The sequence below is a fragment of the Pyrus communis genome, chromosome 2, assembly GCF_963583255.1.
Source record: "Pyrus communis chromosome 2, drPyrComm1.1, whole genome shotgun sequence".
Classification (NCBI taxonomy): Eukaryota; Viridiplantae; Streptophyta; class Magnoliopsida; order Rosales; family Rosaceae; genus Pyrus; species Pyrus communis.
The window spans coordinates 1,965,946-1,987,971 of NC_084804.1; the positions used below are offsets into that span (position 1 = coordinate 1,965,946).

The 22,026-nt window shown below is 39.6% G+C and overlaps 3 long non-coding RNA genes and 1 pseudogene across 3 annotated transcripts; 2 read left to right on the forward strand and 2 right to left on the reverse strand.

Annotated features, from left to right (window-relative positions):
- Positions 1-2,284: 2,284 nt before the first annotated feature.
- LOC137722259 (uncharacterized) lies at positions 2,285-4,352 on the forward strand. Its single transcript, XR_011066748.1, has 3 exons — positions 2,285-2,513; positions 2,615-2,683; positions 3,322-4,352. It is a non-coding gene; the product is annotated as an uncharacterized lncRNA (long non-coding RNA).
- Positions 4,353-8,167: 3,815 nt separating this feature from the next.
- LOC137722403 (uncharacterized) lies at positions 8,168-10,215 on the forward strand. Its single transcript, XR_011066759.1, has 3 exons — positions 8,168-8,396; positions 8,498-8,566; positions 9,185-10,215. It is a non-coding gene; the product is annotated as an uncharacterized lncRNA (long non-coding RNA).
- A 2,199-nt stretch (positions 10,216-12,414) lies between these two features.
- On the reverse strand, positions 12,415-15,586 carry LOC137721527 (G-type lectin S-receptor-like serine/threonine-protein kinase At1g11410; annotated as a pseudogene).
- A 4,087-nt stretch (positions 15,587-19,673) lies between these two features.
- Positions 19,674-21,666, reverse strand: LOC137723183 (uncharacterized). Its single transcript, XR_011066867.1, has 4 exons — positions 21,529-21,666; positions 20,874-21,334; positions 20,093-20,316; positions 19,674-19,839 (listed from the first exon to the last, which is right to left on the reverse strand). It is a non-coding gene; the product is annotated as an uncharacterized lncRNA (long non-coding RNA).
- Positions 21,667-22,026: the final 360 nt, after the last annotated feature.

Here is a 22,026-nt window from a genome sequence, read left to right on the forward strand (position 1 = left end):
ATGTAGCAACGACATATCGGAAGAATTAAAACGGCTCGCAAGCTTGCCGTCGCCGGAAACGCGCTGACCTTTATATTATCTGAGGCTATGCCAGAACTGGAACCATGCCAGGGGTTTTTACAGAGGGAGAACTTCTCAACCGAGATCATCGAGAGCATTTTGTCGGAGGATCTTCAGCCGACGATCAAGATCTGTGTTGACGGCCTCCAATCGCCGTCGCTTGTCGTGAAGCAATCTGCAGCGGCCAAGCTCAGGCTTTTAGCGAAGAATCGGGTTAATAAACGCGCCTTGATCGGCGAGTCCGGCACCTTTCTCGCTCTAATTCCTCTATTGCGATGCAGCAATCCATAGATGCATGAGCACGCCGTCACGACGCATACCCAGCTTGCAAAATTCCAATTGGGATTTGAACAGGGGAGAAAGAAAAGGATGGATGCACAAGGCAGAGGTGTCAAAGGGGTAGCAACAGAGCACACCCAATTTGCGAAATTCCAATTGGGATTTGATTTGTTTGAGTAAATTAAAAATTGGGGACTTAAATGGGGAAAAAGGGTGAGGGTGATGAGTTCAGGGGAGACATGTGGGGAAGAAGGTTGAGGGTGATGAGTTTGGGGGGTGGGTTAGGGGAAGACGGGAGCGGGTAGGGATGGGATCTGGGTTTGGGGTGGGGGAAAACGGGAGAAGGGAAGAAAGGTGAGGGGGATAAAGGGTGGGTCCCCATGTAAAAAAAAAATTGTTAAATGATTTTATAATTTTAGTTTTTAATATTTAATTATTTTTTTAATATTTAATTATTTTTTTAAGCCACGTCACTACTTAACGGAATAGATGACAGACAAACTGACGGAAGGTATGACATTGTCACAAATTCGTAAGATGAGGTATGACATTGTCAATTTTAAAAGATAAGGTATGAAAGTGTCGTTTGATCCATAGTTGAGGTAGTTTTTTGTACTTTACCCATTTTTCTTTTATTTATTTGGCAAGCAAAGCATCACAGATCAACATCTTCTCTCCTGGACATGAAGTTTGCCTAACACAAATATCTCATTCTTAAACTCTAATAAATGTGAATGTGTCATATGTAGTGGACGGATTTACATTTCAAATTCGGAAAATGATCCGGCGAGGATCCTTTTCCTAGGGATTTTGGGGATCCCGTGATCTCATCCGTTCATCGTATATCGTATGGTCAGTTTTCGTTAGGTATTATTCATATGTAATTTTAAATTTTGAAATGATTTTTTACTGCACAATGTAAGATGAATAGGTGAGATCACGGGATCCTTAGGAAAAGGATCTGGCGAGGATCATTTTCCTTCAAATCCAAGGCTGTTAGCGATCAAGCATCCACCATAGTACAAACAACAACAACAACAATAAAGTCTTATCTTATTAAGTGAAGTTAGTTGTATGAATTCTAGAACGTCACTGTGCTTGATTTTGCGTCAAGTTTTCTGTTAGCTAAGCCCCCACCATAGTACCTGTCACATAATTTATAGAATTAGCTAACTAGACTAGTATAATTTCTCTTCAATTACTTCGTAATTGAGACCAATAATTCTGACATGCCCCGCATGTCAATGCACAAGAAAGAAAATTGGAACCTACTTATTTGAAGCAAAATTTTTGTGGTTAATAACCTTTTACAAGCTACCAATAGTTGCTTGACATACAACATTTCGGAATATCTTAAGAGTTTTAGCGAGGTTCCATGCTACTACATGTCACATCATTTACAGAATTTTATCCTTCAGTACACTGTTATATATAACTCCAATAAAAATGCTGGTTGTTTTGGTGAAGGAGCTGCTGCTTCATCACGTAGCATGAAAACAACCACCGACATTGTTGGCAGCTCAGTGGCATACTCTGTTAAACCTAATATGTTCATGTGAATCAAAACCCCATGAAAACACTAACCTTGAGAAGCCATTCTTAATAGCACAGCAAGCCACGAATTGCAGCAAGCACACGAGCACACTAAGAACACAAGCAAGGCCTTCTGCACACTCACCACCATTGTATAACTCAAACATTGCTCGCTTTCAAATCCCTGTGGATTATTTTTGTAATAACCCGTCCTGAGATTTACGTAGGAAAATAAGTATTTTTGTATTTTCACTAAGTTTGGGGGATACCTTCCTTTTTAAAATTGTTTTTGAGCCTTAATTGGTGAGCCCATGGGGCCCACCCCCTGTTTTTGTTCCCCGGTTCCCTTTCCCTTTCCTTTCTTTTCTTTTCTTTTTCTGAAAAGTCTTCTCTTCTCTCTTCTCTCTTTCTTCCCGTGTTCTCTCTCCTTTCTCTCCCTCTCGGTGCTCCTTCCTCCGACAAGAACACACACACACACACACCCATGCCCACACCTATAGCTCTTTTCTAACCCTGTGGTTGTGTTTTGGACGTCAAACCACGAAGAAATCACCTCGGAGACATTTCCCAGTTTTTCGGCGAGCACCGCCCCTTTCGAGGCAATTTCCGGCCAAACCACGGCGAGTTGGCCGGCGTGCGAGGTATCAATCTCTTCGTCTCGCTGAGTACTACAACTTTCCTTTTTGTTTCACCTAATTTCATCGAGTATTGAAGAAGTTATGCTCATTTGAATCTTACCCAGTTCCGGCGGACACCCGTGGCTTCCAGGCTGTTTTCCGGCCAACTCCGACCACGATGACGGGAACCAAGGGTATATTTCGATTCCTTACCTTCGGGGCTTCAATTTGGTATATTGAATGACATGTTTTGGTTGAGTTGTGAGCTCCAACGGAGCTTGGGAACTTTCCGGCCGAACTCCGGTGTTCTTCTCCGGGCACCCAGGCCTTCGGGCCATCCCTGTTTCCCCACGGGCCTTAGGCCATTTCGGGTTTTAGCCCAAAAGCCCAACCGTTTCCTTTTTTATTTTTATTTTTGTTTCATTTGAAAACCCAAAAGGCCTTAGGGCCTTGGTTGCAGCCCAAAACCCAAAACCCAAAAACCTAAACCCAAAACCCAACAACCTAAGCCCAAAACCCTAACCCAAAACCCGTGACCCGTGACCCTGACCCGTTGACCCGTGACCCTGACCCGTTTGACTCGTTGACCCGAACCCTGACCCGTTGACCCGAACCCGGACCCGGTCTGACCGTTGACCCGGTCAACGGTCAGCGTTGACTTTGACTTTGACCGGTCAACGGTCAACGTTGACTTTGACAGTTGACTTTTTGGGTTTTCGTGCGGGACCCCTCCTAGGCTAATTTCGACGTCCTGAACCCGTTTCCGATGTCCGTTTTCCCAAATTCAATCGTTTGAGTAGAGTTTGACTAAATGTACCCTTTATGTGCTTAGGGGCGTTTAATTGTGGCGTTTCCGTCTTCGCTAGTGGCGTGGCGTTTCCGTCTTCGCTAGTGGCGTGGCATTTCGACAGGCGAAGTACTGTGAGTGGACCCCTTCTAAAAATGCATGTTTTGATAGTAGAAATGCATACATGAAAAGCATGATTTGATGATTATGTTTTATGAACGTTTTACGAGATAACATGCTTACTGAGGCTAGTTTGAATTATTACTATTTTTCCTATAACCCATGTTCTTATAGCATATCTGATGGATGACGATATGATATTTAGAACATGTTTAGAACACCTCTTTATAGTATAGATGATGGATGACTTTATACTATGAAGTTGATTTTCAATATATGTATGTTCACTGATTTTGTACTTACCTAGTTGTCCTTTCCGCTACGGGACGTAGGGATAGATCCGGTCCGTCCCGGGCGACGGTTTGGTGTTGGCATAGGGCCTGGAGTGTGTTTTCCTCTGACTGTCTGCTCAGAGACGGGGAGCCGGCAAGGGGCCTGAAGTGCATTTTCCTCTGACTGTGTGCTCAGAGACGGGGAGCCGGCATGGGGCCTGAAGTGTTATATTGGACATTCACTAGTGATTATTATTGTTTATGCGATTGATGATTTGAGACACTGCACGACATGCTAGATTAAGGAAAAATCTATATTTCTCATTATATATGTGTTTTCATAAAACCTGGGGGTTAGTATGTTGATAACTGTTTTATTACTTATATATATATCAACTTGGTCCACTCATGTTTGTTTTGCGCCCCCTTCAGGACTTAGAATCGAGGCATACAATCCCGACGTCCAGGCACTTCCGCATCGGCATCTTCGAGTCCTCTCGGTGTAGGACCCACTCCTTTGTTTTATTCAATTTTATATTATTTTCTTTTAGTGTTCTAGATTAGAGGTGTGCTCTGAACACGGTCCTTATTTGCATATTAATTATTCTTTTATATTTTTAAACCTTATTTATCCCTTGTTTTCAACATTTGCACTCAATAAATGGCTTTCGTCACCTTCGGGTGTCGGCCAGCACGTGCCTATCCTGGTATTTGGGGAATATCGGGGTCGGGGCGTGTCAGATTGGTATCAGAGCGTGGTTTTGTTCAGAGCATACTTAGGACCTTCTGTTACGGTAGTAGTGTGTTTGCCATGACATCATTTGGATGTCATGACTTCCGAATTTGGTGTCATTCGACATAGTTGTGCAAACCTTTCTTTGTTTGAATTTTCACTTTCTGGTTGAAATACAAGAATTCGTGTCGGGATTGTGCCTCAGTGGTGAGGAAGTGGATTGTTGGATGACTTTCAAACATCGGATCGATACTCTACATCGTGCATTCCCTGGGAATTTCGGACATAATTGGTTTTACCTAGGAGCGTTGAGAAACGGAAAAACCCTAAGTGAGTTGAATTTGGAAGATATGAAGCTGTTTTGTACTTTACGATGTGCATTCTCAGGGAATGGCAGGCACAGTTAGTGTTACTTGGAAGCGACGTGTTCTAGAAATCTCAGTTTGAGGAAGTCTAGTCGAGATCAGCTGTAGATACGAAATGGCGATGCCACTCTGCGACATGCGTTCCCTAGGAATTGCGGGCAGAGTCAGCTCTACATCGAAATCTCGAGAAGTGGAAAAATCTTGACGGTACGAGTTGGTTGAGATCAACTAGAACCCTGAAACGATGACATCACTCTGCGACATGCGTTCCCTAGGAATGGCGGGCAGAGTCATATTGCAGTGGCAACTACTTGAAATATTCGAAGTGCGTGTTTGAGAAAGCAAGTAAGTGCTAGTGGTGACGATGATTAGTAAGTGGTAGTTGGCGGGAGCAAATCAATGTTCTCAGGCTCATTACCACTGAAGAAACTCGTGTGAATCGGTAGAATGAATCTTCGATGATTGTTCTACCAGTAACCTCCTTGCTTACCTCAACGGCGAAGTGAAGTTCCTTAACCTTTGAGCGTTAGCTCGACACCAAATTCTTCAGGCGTTGACTTCATTTAAATTAGATAATTTCTTAAGTGACTCTTCGGTAGCAGACGCTATTCCCACCAATTTTCCAAAATGAGTTGCAATTCTTTTTGTTGTTGTAGCTGGATTTGGTTGATGAAGATCTATACTTGTTTGGATAAACAGACTTCTTGAACTTCCCCTGAATTTGGCACTAGACGGTAAGTCCTAGCACCTTGTCCATATACTTTCGGTGGAGGTGAACTTAGCATTTTGCTTGTAGCCCAACTGACCAGTGCTCTTGTCCATTAACTGTTTAGCCTTATAATTTTCAGTGTAATGGCTTGAGATTACCATATTCATCATTGTACGAAGATCGAGCTTTACTTTGAACTTCTCTGGACTCATTGAGTTTTGGTTTGCTTAAGGGCATCACTTTGAGGTAGCCAATCGTGTGACTGCATGCATATGCAGATTGCTTTGTATCTTTCTTCTTCGTCATTCTGTTGGTTCAGAGGTTCTATGTTTAATTTTTGAACTTTGAAACACCTTACAACGTATTGTGAATTTCGAAATGTCTTTGGCCTCGTCAGATCTTATTAATAGTTCTTGACTATTCTTGAGCTTATACCTATTTCCTTTTTGGCTAAGGAACCAGTCAACCTTGCCGTGTTGATTAACCAAATAATCTTAAACAGTGATTCCTATTTTTGCATCTTTACCTTCTTTCGCTTGTTTATTCTTGGCATGATTTCTCACTTATCCAGATATCTTGTACTCTAGTTTTAATAAACTTGTTTTGATCCTCAAATTCTTAAGTGTTCTTTTAGCCTTCTTTACATGGTTTCTCGCTCAATTAGTGACGAATTCACGATCGATTAATTCGGCGGAAGTATGCACCCAATTCTTATCTTTTCAGACAGAAAGGTTGGGAGCATAGTCTTTTCACAAGCTTACCTTACCTACCAGAAAGAGTTCCACGTGGGTGTGAGGTTGGAGTCGTCTTGTGGTAAGAGGCTGGTGAAGATTGTGGTGCAGGTGAGCAGTAGATTGCATCATTATCTTCACGCTGAATTGAATGGTCACCACTCATTATCTTGCTGCAATTCATAATCATCATATCGTACTTTGGCAGACCTTTTCGATGATGTGATGTGTTCGCCTCAACGTAGTTTTCCACTACCTTGGCACCAGGATCCTTCAGTTCGTGAGCACGTGAACGTGATGTTTGTGCGATCTTTTAGTAAGAGTTGAATGAAGGTTTGAGTACAGAAGGTCAGCGGATTGTATCACCATCTTACTATAATTCATAGGCATCACATCGGTTTTTTTTCCAATGTTATGTGCTGTCTCAACTCATCTTTTCACTGTTCCGCTTCAAAACTCGTTGTGAGTACGTGGTTATTGAAACACTTCTAGCAGATCTGTTTAGTACACTTTGGGTTGGCACCCCAGCGCGGTCGAGGCGAGAATCGAAAAATCTTTACACTTCTCTCGAAAAGTGTGTACTCTCATTTGTTTTTAGGTTGATCACTTGAGAGTCATTCTTTCCATCAACGTTGACCTTGTTTTACTAGAAATCTGCAACTAAGCAAAATTGGAGAGGTGGTTTGAGCACTACAATGATTCCCAAGAGATACTGCTTGTTGGGAAAGGTGACTTCTCGTTTTCTGCTTGCTTGGCTTGAGCTTTTGGGTCTACTAGCAACATGGTAGCCACTTCCTTTGAATTCCAAGGTACAGTTTTCAAATGGGTTCTTTGTTGGCAAAACACTGGAGTAGTTGGTCACATTTGGAAGAATTGAGGAGATTAGTATGCTTGATACTGGATAGAGTTTTATGACGACAGTTTTTGTTTAGTTCGGTTTGAGTACGCCATTTTTGCGACGTGGTACGAGAGTTCTACAGGCAATATTGGTTAGCAGGAGAGTATTGTGAACTAGTATTCAAAAGATTGAATTTACGACGCGTGAAATTGTGCACCCTCAGCAAATTACTGCTTGCTTATCGAGACAACAAATGTGTGATCGATATCACAGGCGGCCGACTGTGGTATTGAAAACTTATTCGTTGGGTTCGTTAAGCAAGTGGCCAGGAAGATTCGTCTTCAGCAGTTGGTACGGATTTGCTATTGTTAGGACTTGACCTAGAGACGCATCTTTTCACGGAGTACGTGACGTTCGTATGCTTAGGCGAGACCTACTCTCATTTTTCAGTTTTGAGTTCCAGTTTTGATTTTTCAGTGTAAGTATTTTAACTTCCTTTTCTTAATTATTTGTTTTCGTCGTTACAAATGTTTTGGGGGAAGTATTTCCATTTTCAGTTTTAAGTTAAGTGCGAGTTTTCGACCTATATGTTATTATATATCTATTTTGACTATTTTGACACTATAGTATTTTGCGCACTTATTTTTGAACTTACGTCTATATATGTTTTCGACTTTATATCTTATTAAAGTATGTTTCTACTTTTACACTGATGGGGAAGAAAGTAAGAGCTTGGAGGCATGATAGAGGATTTGGCAACCCGCTCGCGACGGTGTGGCATATTCTCTTTGATGCACCCACTCTGACTTGAATTCTCTTTATACATATATTCTTCTTCCTATTTTCAAGTATTCTGGTTTAAGTTGTGATTTTAAATTTCGGGACGAAATTCTTTTAAGGGGGGTAGATTGTAATAACCCGTCCTGAGATTTACGTAGGAAAATAAGTATTTTTGTATTTTCACTAAGTTTGGGGGATACCTTCCTTTTTAAAATTGTTTTTGAGCCTTAATTGGTGAGCCCATGGGGCCCACCCCCTGTTTTTGTTCCCCGGTTCCCTTTCCCTTTCCTTTCTTTTCTTTTCTTTTTCTGAAAAGTCTTCTCTTCTCTCTTCTCTCTTTCTTCCCGTGTTCTCTCTCCTTTCTCTCCCTCTCGGTGCTCCTTCCTCCGACAAGAACACACACACACACACACCCATGCCCACACCTATAGCTCTTTTCTAACCCTGTGGTTGTGTTTTGGACGTCAAACCACGAAGAAATCACCTCGGAGACATTTCCCAGTTTTTCGGCGAGCACCGCCCCTTTCGAGGCAATTTCCGGCCAAACCACGGCGAGTTGGCCGGCGTGCGAGGTATCAATCTCTTCGTCTCGCTGAGTACTACAACTTTCCTTTTTGTTTCACCTAATTTCATCGAGTATTGAAGAAGTTATGCTCATTTGAATCTTACCCAGTTCCGGCGGACACCCGTGGCTTCCAGGCTGTTTTCCGGCCAACTCCGACCACGATGACGGGAACCAAGGGTATATTTCGATTCCTTACCTTCGGGGCTTCAATTTGGTATATTGAATGACATGTTTTGGTTGAGTTGTGAGCTCCAACGGAGCTTGGGAACTTTCCGGCCGAACTCCGGTGTTCTTCTCCGGGCACCCAGGCCTTCGGGCCATCCCTGTTTCCCCACGGGCCTTAGGCCATTTCGGGTTTTAGCCCAAAAGCCCAACCGTTTCCTTTTTTATTTTTATTTTTGTTTCATTTGAAAACCCAAAAGGCCTTAGGGCCTTGGTTGCAGCCCAAAACCCAAAACCCAAAAACCTAAACCCAAAACCCAACAACCTAAGCCCAAAACCCTAACCCAAAACCCGTGACCCGTGACCCTGACCCGTTGACCCGTGACCCTGACCCGTTTGACCCGTTGACCCGAACCCGGACCCGGTCTGACCGTTGACCCGGTCAACGGTCAGCGTTGACTTTGACTTTGACCGGTCAACGGTCAACGTTGACTTTGACAGTTGACTTTTTGGGTTTTCGTGCGGGACCCCTCCTAGGCTAATTTCGACGTCCTGAACCCGTTTCCGATGTCCGTTTTCCCAAATTCAATCGTTTGAGTAGAGTTTGACTAAATGTACCCTTTATGTGCTTAGGGGCGTTTAATTGTGGCGTTTCCGTCTTCGCTAGTGGCGTGGCGTTTCCGTCTTCGCTAGTGGCGTGGCATTTCGACAGGCGAAGTACTGTGAGTGGACCCCTTCTAAAAATGCATGTTTTGATAGTAGAAATGCATACATGAAAAGCATGATTTGATGATTATGTTTTATGAACGTTTTACGAGATAACATGCTTACTGAGGCTAGTTTGAATTATTACTATTTTTCCTATAACCCATGTTCTTATAGCATATCTGATGGATGACGATATGATATTTAGAACATGTTTAGAACACCTCTTTATAGTATAGATGATGGATGACTTTATACTATGAAGTTGATTTTCAATATATGTATGTTCACTGATTTTGTACTTACCTAGTTGTCCTTTCCGCTACGGGACGTAGGGATAGATCCGGTCCGTCCCGGGCGACGGTTTGGTGTTGGCATAGGGCCTGGAGTGTGTTTTCCTCTGACTGTCTGCTCAGAGACGGGGAGCCGGCAAGGGGCCTGAAGTGCATTTTCCTCTGACTGTGTGCTCAGAGACGGGGAGCCGGCATGGGGCCTGAAGTGTTATATTGGACATTCACTAGTGATTATTATTGTTTATGCGATTGATGATTTGAGACACTGCACGACATGCTAGATTAAGGAAAAATCTATATTTCTCATTATATATGTGTTTTCATAAAACCTGGGGGTTAGTATGTTGATAACTGTTTTATTACTTATATATATATCAACTTGGTCCACTCATGTTTGTTTTGCGCCCCCTTCAGGACTTAGAATCGAGGCATACAATCCCGACGTCCAGGCACTTCCGCATCGGCATCTTCGAGTCCTCTCGGTGTAGGACCCACTCCTTTGTTTTATTCAATTTTATATTATTTTCTTTTAGTGTTCTAGATTAGAGGTGTGCTCTGAACACGGTCCTTATTTGCATATTAATTATTCTTTTATATTTTTAAACCTTATTTATCCCTTGTTTTCAACATTTGCACTCAATAAATGGCTTTCGTCACCTTCGGGTGTCGGCCAGCACGTGCCTATCCTGGTATTTGGGGAATATCGGGGTCGGGGCGTGTCAATTTTTAATTTCGAATCTTGATGAAGATATAGGAGGCCTCGAGCAATCCCAATGACAATTTGAAACCTTTTTCTCCAATCTAACAACGAATTTCCGTTTTTACCTGAACACCACACATAAAAGCTTCTATTATCTACAAGTTTATGATTTCTTAATTTTAGGGTTAACGTCAGAAACTGAAAGTATTTATTAGCAGTGTGTAAAGATGGCACACCAAAAATGCATAAGTCCAAGCTACGATTTGGCATGTACTCATAGATTAGCATCCTCTCTTCTTTATGTATGCAGAAACCCAAAAGCCTCACAAGATTTCTATGCTCAAGCTTTGCTATAAGCATTACTTCGTTCTTGAATTCATCTACGCCTTGTCCTGAATTTCTCGATAATCTTTTAACAGCTATTTCCTGTCCATCAGCTAGACATCCCTGAAATCATGGTGCAGACTGGAAAATCTTAATGACAACACAGATGCCGAAGCCACACAATGCTGAGATACTCAAAATGTTCTAGGGGAAGTACCTTATATACCATGCCGAAGCCGCCATGTCCAAGCATGTTAGCAGAAGAGAAGTTTTCTGTGGCTGCAACCACGGTGGTTAAATCGAAAAGAGGTAAATCTGTTTCTCCTCTGTGCTCATCAACCTCATCCTTTATTGGTAAATCTTCGTAGCTTCATAAACCAGAAGCAATGGGATCATTCAGAAATTTGGGCTGTCCTCCTCTCCCTGTTTCAGTTCCATTGAAATTTCAGGGTATAAAAATTTCCAAGACGAAAGAAAATGAAACTTGAGCCGAAATAAAGCTGCAAAACAAATTTAAGACAAAAGAAGAGGAAACTTTTCGTATACCTTTCATGCTCCTTTTCCTGAACCAACATAAAACTGCAAGGATGAGCAATGAAGCGACAGAAATTGACACTACCAATATAATAGCCAGTCGCCTTTTCCCCGAAGAATACCCTCCTCCTGTCTTGTTTTTATACTGAGCTGAAAAAAAGAAGAAAAATATATGCACCATTGCCATGAATGTTAATGAAGTTGAGGCAATTTCTTGGAAAATAAGGTACCTAAAACTACTGCATCTGCACGAACGTACAAATCTTGTCCACCTTCTGTTAACTGCTTAGTATCAATCAAATCTCTATACCATGTCATGCATCTAGTCCCTCCATTCGTCACATCTTTGATCACATATGCCAAGCACGTGCAGTTCTTCAAGCACTCGTCCTCGCACGCTTCCAAGCTCAAATTCTTCTCCAATTTTTTGGAGGACGTGTCTGGAACCCTTACATTTTCCATCTTCACAAACCCCTCGCCGTTCCTGCACATGGATAGTGCATGCTTCCTTAGTTTCAAGTGACAAGTACAGAGAAATTAAAAGCAAAAATAAGATAGTGCATGAAAGAGTAGTCCAAACTTTTGTTCATAACATATTCATAGGTTAAACCGTCTTTTCTTCATCTTGAACGCAGCAACCTAAAATCTTGACAAAGAGGGATATTTTGGTCATTTACATAAAGGCCTCCATGATCTCTGTTAATGGCTAATACGGTTGTCCCTGTTTGAAACCCAGATGATGCTTTGCTCTGGAAATTTGTTATCCCAAACTCCAACATAGCAGATTGAAGAATTTCTGGGGCTGAAGAATCCGATTGCGAATATTTTCTAGCTAGGGTAAAATTGCAAGATGGGAGAAGTACAAGAAAGATAAGCAACACGATACTGACTTCATTAGCCGCCACTGTAGAACTCATACTTTTATTTACTTCTTGAGAATTCTAAACTTGTTAATTAGCCAAAAAAAAATAAAAATAAATAAACTTGTTAATTAGCCAATGGATGATCTTAAAATGAAGCTGTTTGATTTTTGTAAACGAGTGACACAAATCTATTTATATACTGTTGACTGTTTCATTTCAAGAATTTATGGCTAGTACTTCTTTTCAGGGTATTGATTTCTATACGTAGACATGGACATTGCTCCATCCTCCACCTTTTATATACACGTCTGAGGTTGATCGGAACGCACTTGAATTAGGAATACTAGGATTTAAAAGGTCCGCCAAATTTGAAAGAGTCCAAACTTTTGTGTGGCATGCATGCGTCAACCAAAAAGCCACAAAAAGTCACGTTTCTTTTTTTTCTTAAATTTTATGAGCTGTAACATCAATAAGGTTATCTAACAGAAGACTTTGAGTAAAATCGAATGCTGTGACATTTTAAAATTTATACAGTCGATTTCATTTAATAGGATAAAGTTTGGTTGTTGTTAATTTAACATCAGCAAGGTTCACTTTACTGTGAGAATCTTCATTTTCAAAGCATGGTAAATTTGGTTCACCCTTTCTTTATACAATAACAAATTGTATGCGCTTAATATTATCTTTTGCAAGCTACTACCATTACATATATCTTGTGGAACATTTTCAAATTAAAGATCTCTTACTTACAAATAAAGAGTAATACTACCAAATCATAGTACTGAGTGTCAATATGAGAGTGTGAAATAGAAAGATTAAAATTATAAAAAAAACATTTTTGTTTTTATATTTAAAAACTTAAAAAGTAAAAAAACAAAAAACAAAAAAAGGGAAAGAAAGAGAAAGAAAGGCTCCCCGCTCTTTCTACTTTCTCTCTGGCAATCCCGTGATAATATCAAAAAGTAAAAAGCCAATAAGGAATTCATGCTTCCTTAGTTTCAAGTGACAAGTAAAGAAATTAGAAGCAAAAATAAAACAGTGCCAAAACTGAAAGGGTAGTCCAAACCTTTGTTCGGAACATATTCATATATTATAGCATCTTTTCTTCGTCTCGAATGCAGCAACCTAAAATCTTTAATGAATTTGATAAATGAATATAATGAATATAATGAATTAAACCATCCAATAAAACATCGCTTGCTTTCAAATCCCTGTGGATTATTTTTAGTCTCGAATCTTGATGAAGATATAGGAGGCCTCGAGCAATGCCAATGATAATTTGAAACCTTTTTCTCCAATCTAACAACGAATTTCCGTTTTTACCTGAACACCACACATAAAAGCTTCTATTATCTACAAGTTTATGATTTCTTAATTTCAGGGTTAATGTCAGAAACTGAAAGTATTTGTTAGCAGTGTGTAAAGATGGCACACCAAAAATCCATAAGTCCAAGCTACGATTTGGCATGTATTCATAGATTAGCATCCTTTCTTCTTTATGTATGCAGAAACCCAAAAGCCTCACAAGATTTCTATGCTGAAGCTTTGCTATGAGCATTACTTCGTTCTTGAATTCGTTTATGCCTTGTCAAGTGAATTTCTCGATAATCTTTTAACAGCTATTTCCTGTCCATCAGCTAGACATCCCTGAAATCATGGTGCAGACTGGAAAATCTTAATGACAACACAGACGCCGAAGCCACACAATGTTGAGATACTCAAAAAGTCAAAATGTTCTAGGGGAAGTACCTTATATACCATGTTGAAGCCGCCATGTCCAAGCATGTTAGCAGAAGAGAAGTTTTCTGTGGCTGCAACCACGGTGGTTAAATCGAAAAGAGGTAAATCGGTTTCTCCTCTATGTTCATCAACCACATCTTTTATTGGCAAATCTTCGTAGCTTCGTACACTAGGAGCAGCGGGATCATTCAGAAATTTGGGCTGTCCTCCTCTCCCTGTTTCAGTTCCATTGAAATTTTAGGGTATAAAAATTTCCAAGACGAAAGAAAATGAAACTTGAGCCGAAATAAAGCTGCAAAACAAATTTAAGACAAAAGAAGAGGAAACTTTTCGTATACCTTTCATGCTCCTTTTCCTGAACCAACATAGAACTGCGAGGATGAGCAATGAAGCGACAGAAATTGACACTACCAATATAATAGCCAGTCGCCTTTTCCTGGAAAAATACCCTCCTCCTGACTTGTTTTTATACTGAGCTGAAAAAAAGAAGAAAAATATATGCACCATTGCCATGAATGGTATGAAGTTGAAACATGTAGTTGAGGCAATTTCTTGGAAAATAAGGTACCTAAAACTACTGCATCTGCACGAACGTACAAATCTTGCCCGCCTTCTGTTAACTGCTTAGTATCCATCAAATCTCTATACCATGTCATGCATCCAGTCCCTCCATTCGTCACATCTTCAATCGCATACGCCAAGCACGTGCAGTTCTTCAAGCACTCGTCCTTGCACGCTTCCAAGCTCAAATTCTTCTCCAATTTTATGGAGGACGTGTCTGGAACCTTTACATTTTCCATCTTCACAAACCCCTCGCCGTTCCTGCACGTGGACCGCGAGCCCTGCTGCCTCTTGCACCCGCCTCTCCCGCATCTCCCATCTTTCAAATCCCAATCTTGTGGTGATATTGGTTCATATCTGGGGTAGCATGTGCAGTTGAATCCATTGATAGTAGGATTGCAATTGCCGAATTTACCACACTTGCCATAGCTGTCACAGGCATCCAATGGAGCCAACCAAAGCAAATCCCACTGGTGCTTCTACCCTTGCCATACTAGGAGCTTGAGTGTTCCCGAACCATCTATTGTGTACACTGAGTAAACTGAAGGGTCGAGAACAGTCCACTGATAAGTAATTTCATCTTTGTTGTTCACAAAATTGATCTTAAACACATCCTTCGGCTGCGCGGCAGGTGTCCCGCTCCATTTAATCCCGTTCCAATGTCCTGACCTCCACAATTTAGCCTCAATGTTGTACAAGATCATCTGAGGCGATCCATTCGGGTCAATTCTCAACGAAACATTCCCCGTCCCAAGATCATTTTCCGAGTTCCAACTCGTGAGGAACCGGTTTATGCCACTTCTTCTGTCCAACCCCATTTTTATATTCTGAAGAAGAATATTTGTAGGGTGATCAGTGCTCTGCCAAAAAACACCCTGGCTGCCTTGTTGAGCCAAAACAAGGTTCCCTGAATCAAGAATTTGCGCAAAAATATTATCGTTGCTCGCTGATGATATCGAAACATTTGTTGACCACAGAGGAAGAAGGCCTTGGCTATTATTGGCTTGCAGCACTAGGTTTCCATCAGAACCTATTGAAAGAACTCCTGAGCTGCTGTTGATGGGATTATCTCTGTTGGCCACCCACACAACCATGTCTTTCGAAAACTTGTACCAAATTCCAACATAGCGGTTGGTCGATATTTTGGGACGAAAGAATCCCAGGACAAAGGTCTCATTCTTGGACACCAAGAAATCACCGTCTCGGACGGGTTGTTCAAATTTTATGGTGTCCAAGGAAGAGCAGAGCTGGAGAAGGAGGGGCTGAAGAACTAAAACATTCAGCAGACCTTTCACAAAATGCATTATTGCAGAACAAAGGTTTGCCAAGCACTATTGATTGCTTACTAAATGTATTAATATATTGTTAAGTAATCTTGTAAGTTGTAATTATTATTATTTTTTTTTTTCATTGATGCAACGTGAACTCACCTGCGACTCCCAATCATACACCGCAGTTTAAAATTTCCACTTCATTAATTATTACCACACCCCCGTTGTATCAAGTAGATCGATAGACATTGTGAATGTGTCACACGTCATTTGCGGAATTTTCTCCTTCAGCATTGGCTGATGGGTCTCCTCTGCAATAACATGTTGGTTGTGTTGGTGAAGGAGCCGCTGCTTCATTAACTAGCATGAAAACAACCGCCGACATTGTTGACCGGTCAGTGGCATACTCTTGCACACATAAGATAGCAATTTGGATGCATCTCACAACTTCTTTGACGGGTACGATTCACCCAAGGATGAATCAATTATTTCCAGGGCATCGCGTTCTCTCCACAAGTTTCATACGTAAAAGAATTTACATGCCGGGTTTTTATCACAAATAGTCTCTGAAATTGACTCATCCAATCAAGGTGGTCATTGAAATTGAAAATCGATAAATACAGCCCTTCAAAATGGTTGTCGCAAATTAATGTGTTCATTTTGTCACAATTTTGTATAAACTTTTGTTACGTGCTAATATAACACATAACCGAGTCCAACAATTCTAATTAAAATAACAATAAAAGAAAAGAAAAAAGAAGGCTCCTTGCTGTTTCTACTTTCACTCTGGCAATCCCGCGGATAATATTAAAAATTAAAAAGCTAATAAGGAATTCGTGCTTCCTTAGTTTCAAGTGACAAGTAGAGAAATTAAAAGCAAAAATAAGATAGTGCATGAAAGAGTAGTCCAAACTTTTGTTCGGAACGTATTCATAGGTTATAGCGTCTTTTCTTCGTCTCGAACGCAGCAACCTAAAATCTTGATAGAGAGGGATATTTTGGTCATTTACATAGAGGCCTCCATGATCTCTGTTAATGGCTAATACGGGTGTCCCTGTTTGAAACCCAGTTGATGGTTTGCTCTGGAAATTTGTTGTCCCAAACTCCAACATAGCAGTTTGAAGAATTTCTGGGGCTGAAGAATCCGATTGCGAATATTTTCCAGCCAGGGTAAAATTGCAAGATGGGAGAAGTACAAGAAAGATAAGCAACACAATACTGACTTCATTAGCCGCCACTGCAGAACTCATACTTTTATTTACTTCTTGAGAATTCTAAAATTGTTAATTAGCCAATAAATAAATAAACTTGTTAATTAGCCAATGGATGATCTTAAAATGAAGCTGTTTGATTTTTTCTAAACGAGTTGCACACAGGTATTTATATACCGTTGACTGTTTCATTCCAAGAATTTATGGCTAGTACTTCTTTTCTCAGAATTGATTTCTACACGTAGACATGGACATTGCTCCATCCTCCACCTTTCATATACACGTCTGAGATTGACCGTAACATACTTGAATTAGGAATACTAGGATTTAAAAGGTCCGCCAAATTTGAAAAGGTCCAAGCTTTTGTGTGGCATGCATGCATCAACCAAAAAGCCACAAAAAGTCACGTTTCTTTTTTTCTTAAATTTTATGAGCTCTAACATCGATAAGGTTATCTAACGTAAGACTTTGAGCAAAATTGAGTGATGTTACATTCTAGGATTCATACAGCCAAGTCAACTCAATAGAATAAAGTTTGGTTGTTGTTAATTTAACATCAGCAAGGTTCACTTTGATGTGAGAATCTTCATTTTCAAAGCATGGTAAATTTGATTCACCCTTTCTTCACACAGTAACAAATTGTATGCACTTAATATTATATTTTGCAAGCTACTACTATTACATATATCTTGTGGAACATTTTTCGAACCTAAGATCTTTTACTTACAAGTAAAGAGTAATATCACCAAATTATAGTACTGAGTGTCAATATGAAAGTGTGAAATAGAAAGATTAAAATAACAAAAAAACATTTTTGTTATTATATTTAAAAACTTAAAAAGTATATATAAAAAAATAAAAAAAATAAAAAAAAGGAAAAGAAAGAGAAAAAAAAAAGGCTTCCCGCTCTTTCTACTTTCTCTCTGGCAATCCCGCAGATAATATTAAAACGTAAAAAGCCAATAAGAAATTCGTGCTTCCTTAGTTTCCAGTGACAAGTAAAGAAATTAAAAGATAAAATAAGACAGTGCCAAAAATGAAAGAGTTGTCCAAACCTTTGTTTGGAACGTATTCATATATTCTAGCATCTTTTCTTGGTCTCGACAATAGAGAGGGGTATTTTGGTCATTTACATAGATGACAAGGCCTCCATGATCTCTGTTAATGGCTAATACGGTTGTCCCCGTTTGAAACCCAAACGATGGTTTGCTCTGGAATTTTGTTATGCCAAACTCCAACATAGCAGTCTGAAGAACTTATGGGGCTGAAGAACCCGATTGCGAAGATTTTCCGGCTAGAGACAATACCTCGCCGTCTTATGGGTTGGTTTTGGGTAATTGTGTCTAGGGTAAAAATGCAAGATGGGAACATGAAAGATAAAGCAACATAATACTGACTTCATTAGCTGCCAAAGTAGAACTCATAGTTTTATTTACTTCATGAGAATTCTAAACTTGTTAATTAGCCAATGGATGATCTTAAAACGAAGCTGTTTGATTTTTCTAAACTAGTTGCACACGGCCATTTAGACACTGTTTATTGTTTCATTCCAATAATTTATGATTAGTTGATTTCTGTACGCAGACACACGATCATTTATATCGTTTATTGTTTCATTATAATTAATAATTTATGGCTAGTTGTAGACACACGGCCATTTATACACCGTTTATTGTTTCATTCCAATAATTTATGGCTAATACTTCTTTTCGAAGAATTGATTTCTGTACGTAGACATGCACATTGCTCCATATCTCCACCTTTTATATACACGCCTGAGATTGACCGTAGCATACGTGAATTAGGAATACTAGGAATTAAAAGCTCCGCCAAATTTGAAAAAGTCCAAGCTTTTGTGTGAAGGCATGCATGCATCAACCAAAAAGCCACAAGAAGTGGATTTTTTTTTTTTTTTAATTTATTTATTTAAATTTTATGAGTTCTAACATCAAGAAGTTTATCTAACAAAAGATTTGGAGCAAAACCGAATGCTGTAATGTTCTAAGATTCATACAACCGACTCAACTTAATATGGGATAAAGCTTGGTTGTTGTGTGTTTAATAACATCAGCAAGGTTCACTTTGCTTGGAGAATCTTCATTTTCAAAGTATGGTAAATTTGGTTCACCCTTTCTTCACACAGTAACAAATTGTATGCGCTTAATATTGTCTTTTGCAAACTACTACTATTACATATATATCTTGTGAAACATTTTTGATATCCTAGGTCTTTTTTTAGCGAGCTTCTTTTTCTGTACATGTCACCTTCAGTACTTCTTGATTGATCTCCACTAGTACAATTCCTCCTCAATAAAAATGCAGGTTGTTTTGGAAAACAACCGACATGGTTGGCCGGTCAGTAGCATACTCTTGAGCACACAAGAGGGCAATTGTATGCATCTCACAATTTCATTTATAACATAATCTTTTATATCATTCATACATAATGTTTCATACAATTTGTATTCCGCAGCAATGCCCAGGCAACATTTCTAGTAACATCCAAAGGTCCAATGTGTTCCTAGCGTCCTGCTCGGCCTTGATTAATTAACCACATCACTCAGAACAGGCCGTACCACTTTTGGGTCCCATCCTAGACTCACTACAAAAAAAATGGCCCTTTTGCGACAAAACGGACACGTCACAAAAAGTGATTAAAACGTCGTAAAAAGCTTTTGGCAACCGCCTTGCGACGGCAATGGACGTGTCGCAACAAACCTATGTCGAAAATGTTTTAACAACTATTTACGACGCAAATTGACCGTCGCAAATATTATTTGCGACAAAATTACGACGTTATTTAAAGCGTCGTTAATAATATATCCAAGTGTAAAAAAAATTCTAGCGCCATATTTGACGCCAGATACAAATTATTCTATTTAATTTTACAAACTAGAACATATTATTATTGAAAAATTTGCATTGTATTATCATATACAAGTACGACAAAACTATGAAAGCACTACTATAGTTTTACTTAAAGTTAGTTGAATGGTCGTATACATTATACACCAATGAGTGTGAGGCTTGTGGTCATGGTCATGATTCTGTGCCTGACCTTTAGGAACAATTAAAAATCCATTTTCCTGCCATAGTGAAACATGTTTGACATCAGTATCAACAGAATGACAAGAAGAAATAGCAGATTACAAGCTAGTTTCGTGATGGTTCTGTAGAACGAGCACACCAAGATTATACATGAATCAAAGTTTTGACACTCCTAGTTTTGTGATGGTTCTGTAGCATAAGCACACCAAGATTATGAAGAAACTTGTAGAATCCTATATAAAATAAGTTGAAGTCTAGCAACCTGACAGATGTGGAAGCTGCTGGTCTCACCTTTATATAATGAAACTTTGCCTCAAGTTTTTGTTGACTCTCTATTTGTTTTGCTTGATCCGTCTTCTGTTACCATACAGAGTTGGTGAGCTTTAACATCAGCATGTACTTTGCTCCATGAGTGAAGATAGCTCAATATAGTTGTAGCTTGCTTTGTAACATGATAAGCTTGGGTCATTATTTGCAATCTTACAATCCCTTTGAAACGCCGTAAATTTTCTAGCCTGCAATGGGTGAAAGAAAGTCTTAGGAACATAAAAACCAGCGTAACAAGTGCTCATTCATGTATAAATGACATTGGTCCTCATCTAGCATGAAATGGCCATTATATTTAGAACAGTTCTGAGTTTTCATCTGAATCAAAAAAGGGAAAAATTGCTATGTAATAACATCATTCAACTTTATTACCAAATCTTCATTGCTATCAAGATTCAAACTAAATACCATTCACTGAATAAGAAGAATGCAAAACCAGAGATATAAGCAAAATTCCACAGGCTCACCAGGTAAAAGTATTTGTTTGTTAAGTTAAACGCTAATACAACTCATGTATGTTATGACTGCAACATGGATTGTGATGCCTTCAAGTTTTTATAAGAGAAGCTAATTGCAAGATAGCTATGGCATAAATTAAAATTCTAAACCTTCATACACTTCATCTAAGATTTCCAAATTCTGACCCAATTTCCTAACTTGATTTCAATTGCTGGTCACTTTACAGCTTCAGATTCATTTTGTTAACAAAAGCTAAACAAAGTAAAAAAATTTGGAGGCTCTATACCTTCAAAAGTTTTGAACTGTTGTCCCTTGATTTCTTTAAGCCGACCAATACCTTAAACCAACACTGGGAACCCAAACCTGATAGTGAAACTATGTATCCAATTTAACATAACCCTGCCAGTTAAATACAATCATCATCAACATTAAGCAACAAAAAAGGAATTAACTTTTAAGCATGCAAAAATTGTTCTTTTCTTTTTCCTCTAAAATCAATCCAACGGTTAAAGATTAAGCTACATTATCCAATAACAAATAGATAAAATCACAATAAGGCTGCGTGGGGGCAGCAGTTGTAAAAGAAGCAGTAAGGAAGATGAGAACCCAGTCTCTGATGGTTGTGTCAAGGACCAGATTTCTCCTCTTCGTGGCCATGGCCTTGTCCGATGCCGTAACCGCAGCCGTGGTGGGAGTGTGAGGCTCGTCACCGGCAGATGCAGAGAACCCAAAAACAAAGCCCGACAACTAAAATAACAACGAAGACCAATCAAAATCAATTTTTCTAATCCCAAACAACAGGACACACGAATGAAATAAAAAATCAAAAGGCACAGAAAATCAATAAAATAATTAATTGAACAAATTCGTAGAAAGAAACCCTAGGAAACTAAAAGGCACACCAAAATCGGGACTATAGAACTTGAAATCGAGATTCCAACCTGAGAGAGACCAGTCCAAATCAAGCTCACTGAGAGAGAGACCGTAAGAGGACTGAGAGTTTGAGACATTGGGAGAACATAGGCAAAGAGACGGAGATGGAGTGTTTGAGAGGCAGCCGCTAACTTTACCAACAAAATTGAAAACTGGTGGAATTTTTCATATGAAATTAAGGCGCCTAATAGGAAAAAGAGGGCGCTAAAATAAAATTAAAATTTTTGGGAAGGTGTCTATCAAATGTCTATTGACGTGGAGACGTGTTTGTGACGTTAGTTAGAACAGTGTCGCAAAAGTTTTTTCATAATCATTATGTGCGCTAATTTTTGGGTATTTGGGACGCCGTGTGCTCTATTGCAAATAAAGTGTCGCAAAAGAGCTTTTTTCTTGTAGTGACCTTTTCTTTTGATTGCTGGTTGACACGTGGCATGATTAGTGTCTGAGTAGGCTTGCTCCTAAAATCTTGTGTCATAAAGTTGTCAACCTTCCTACATGTCTTTGGT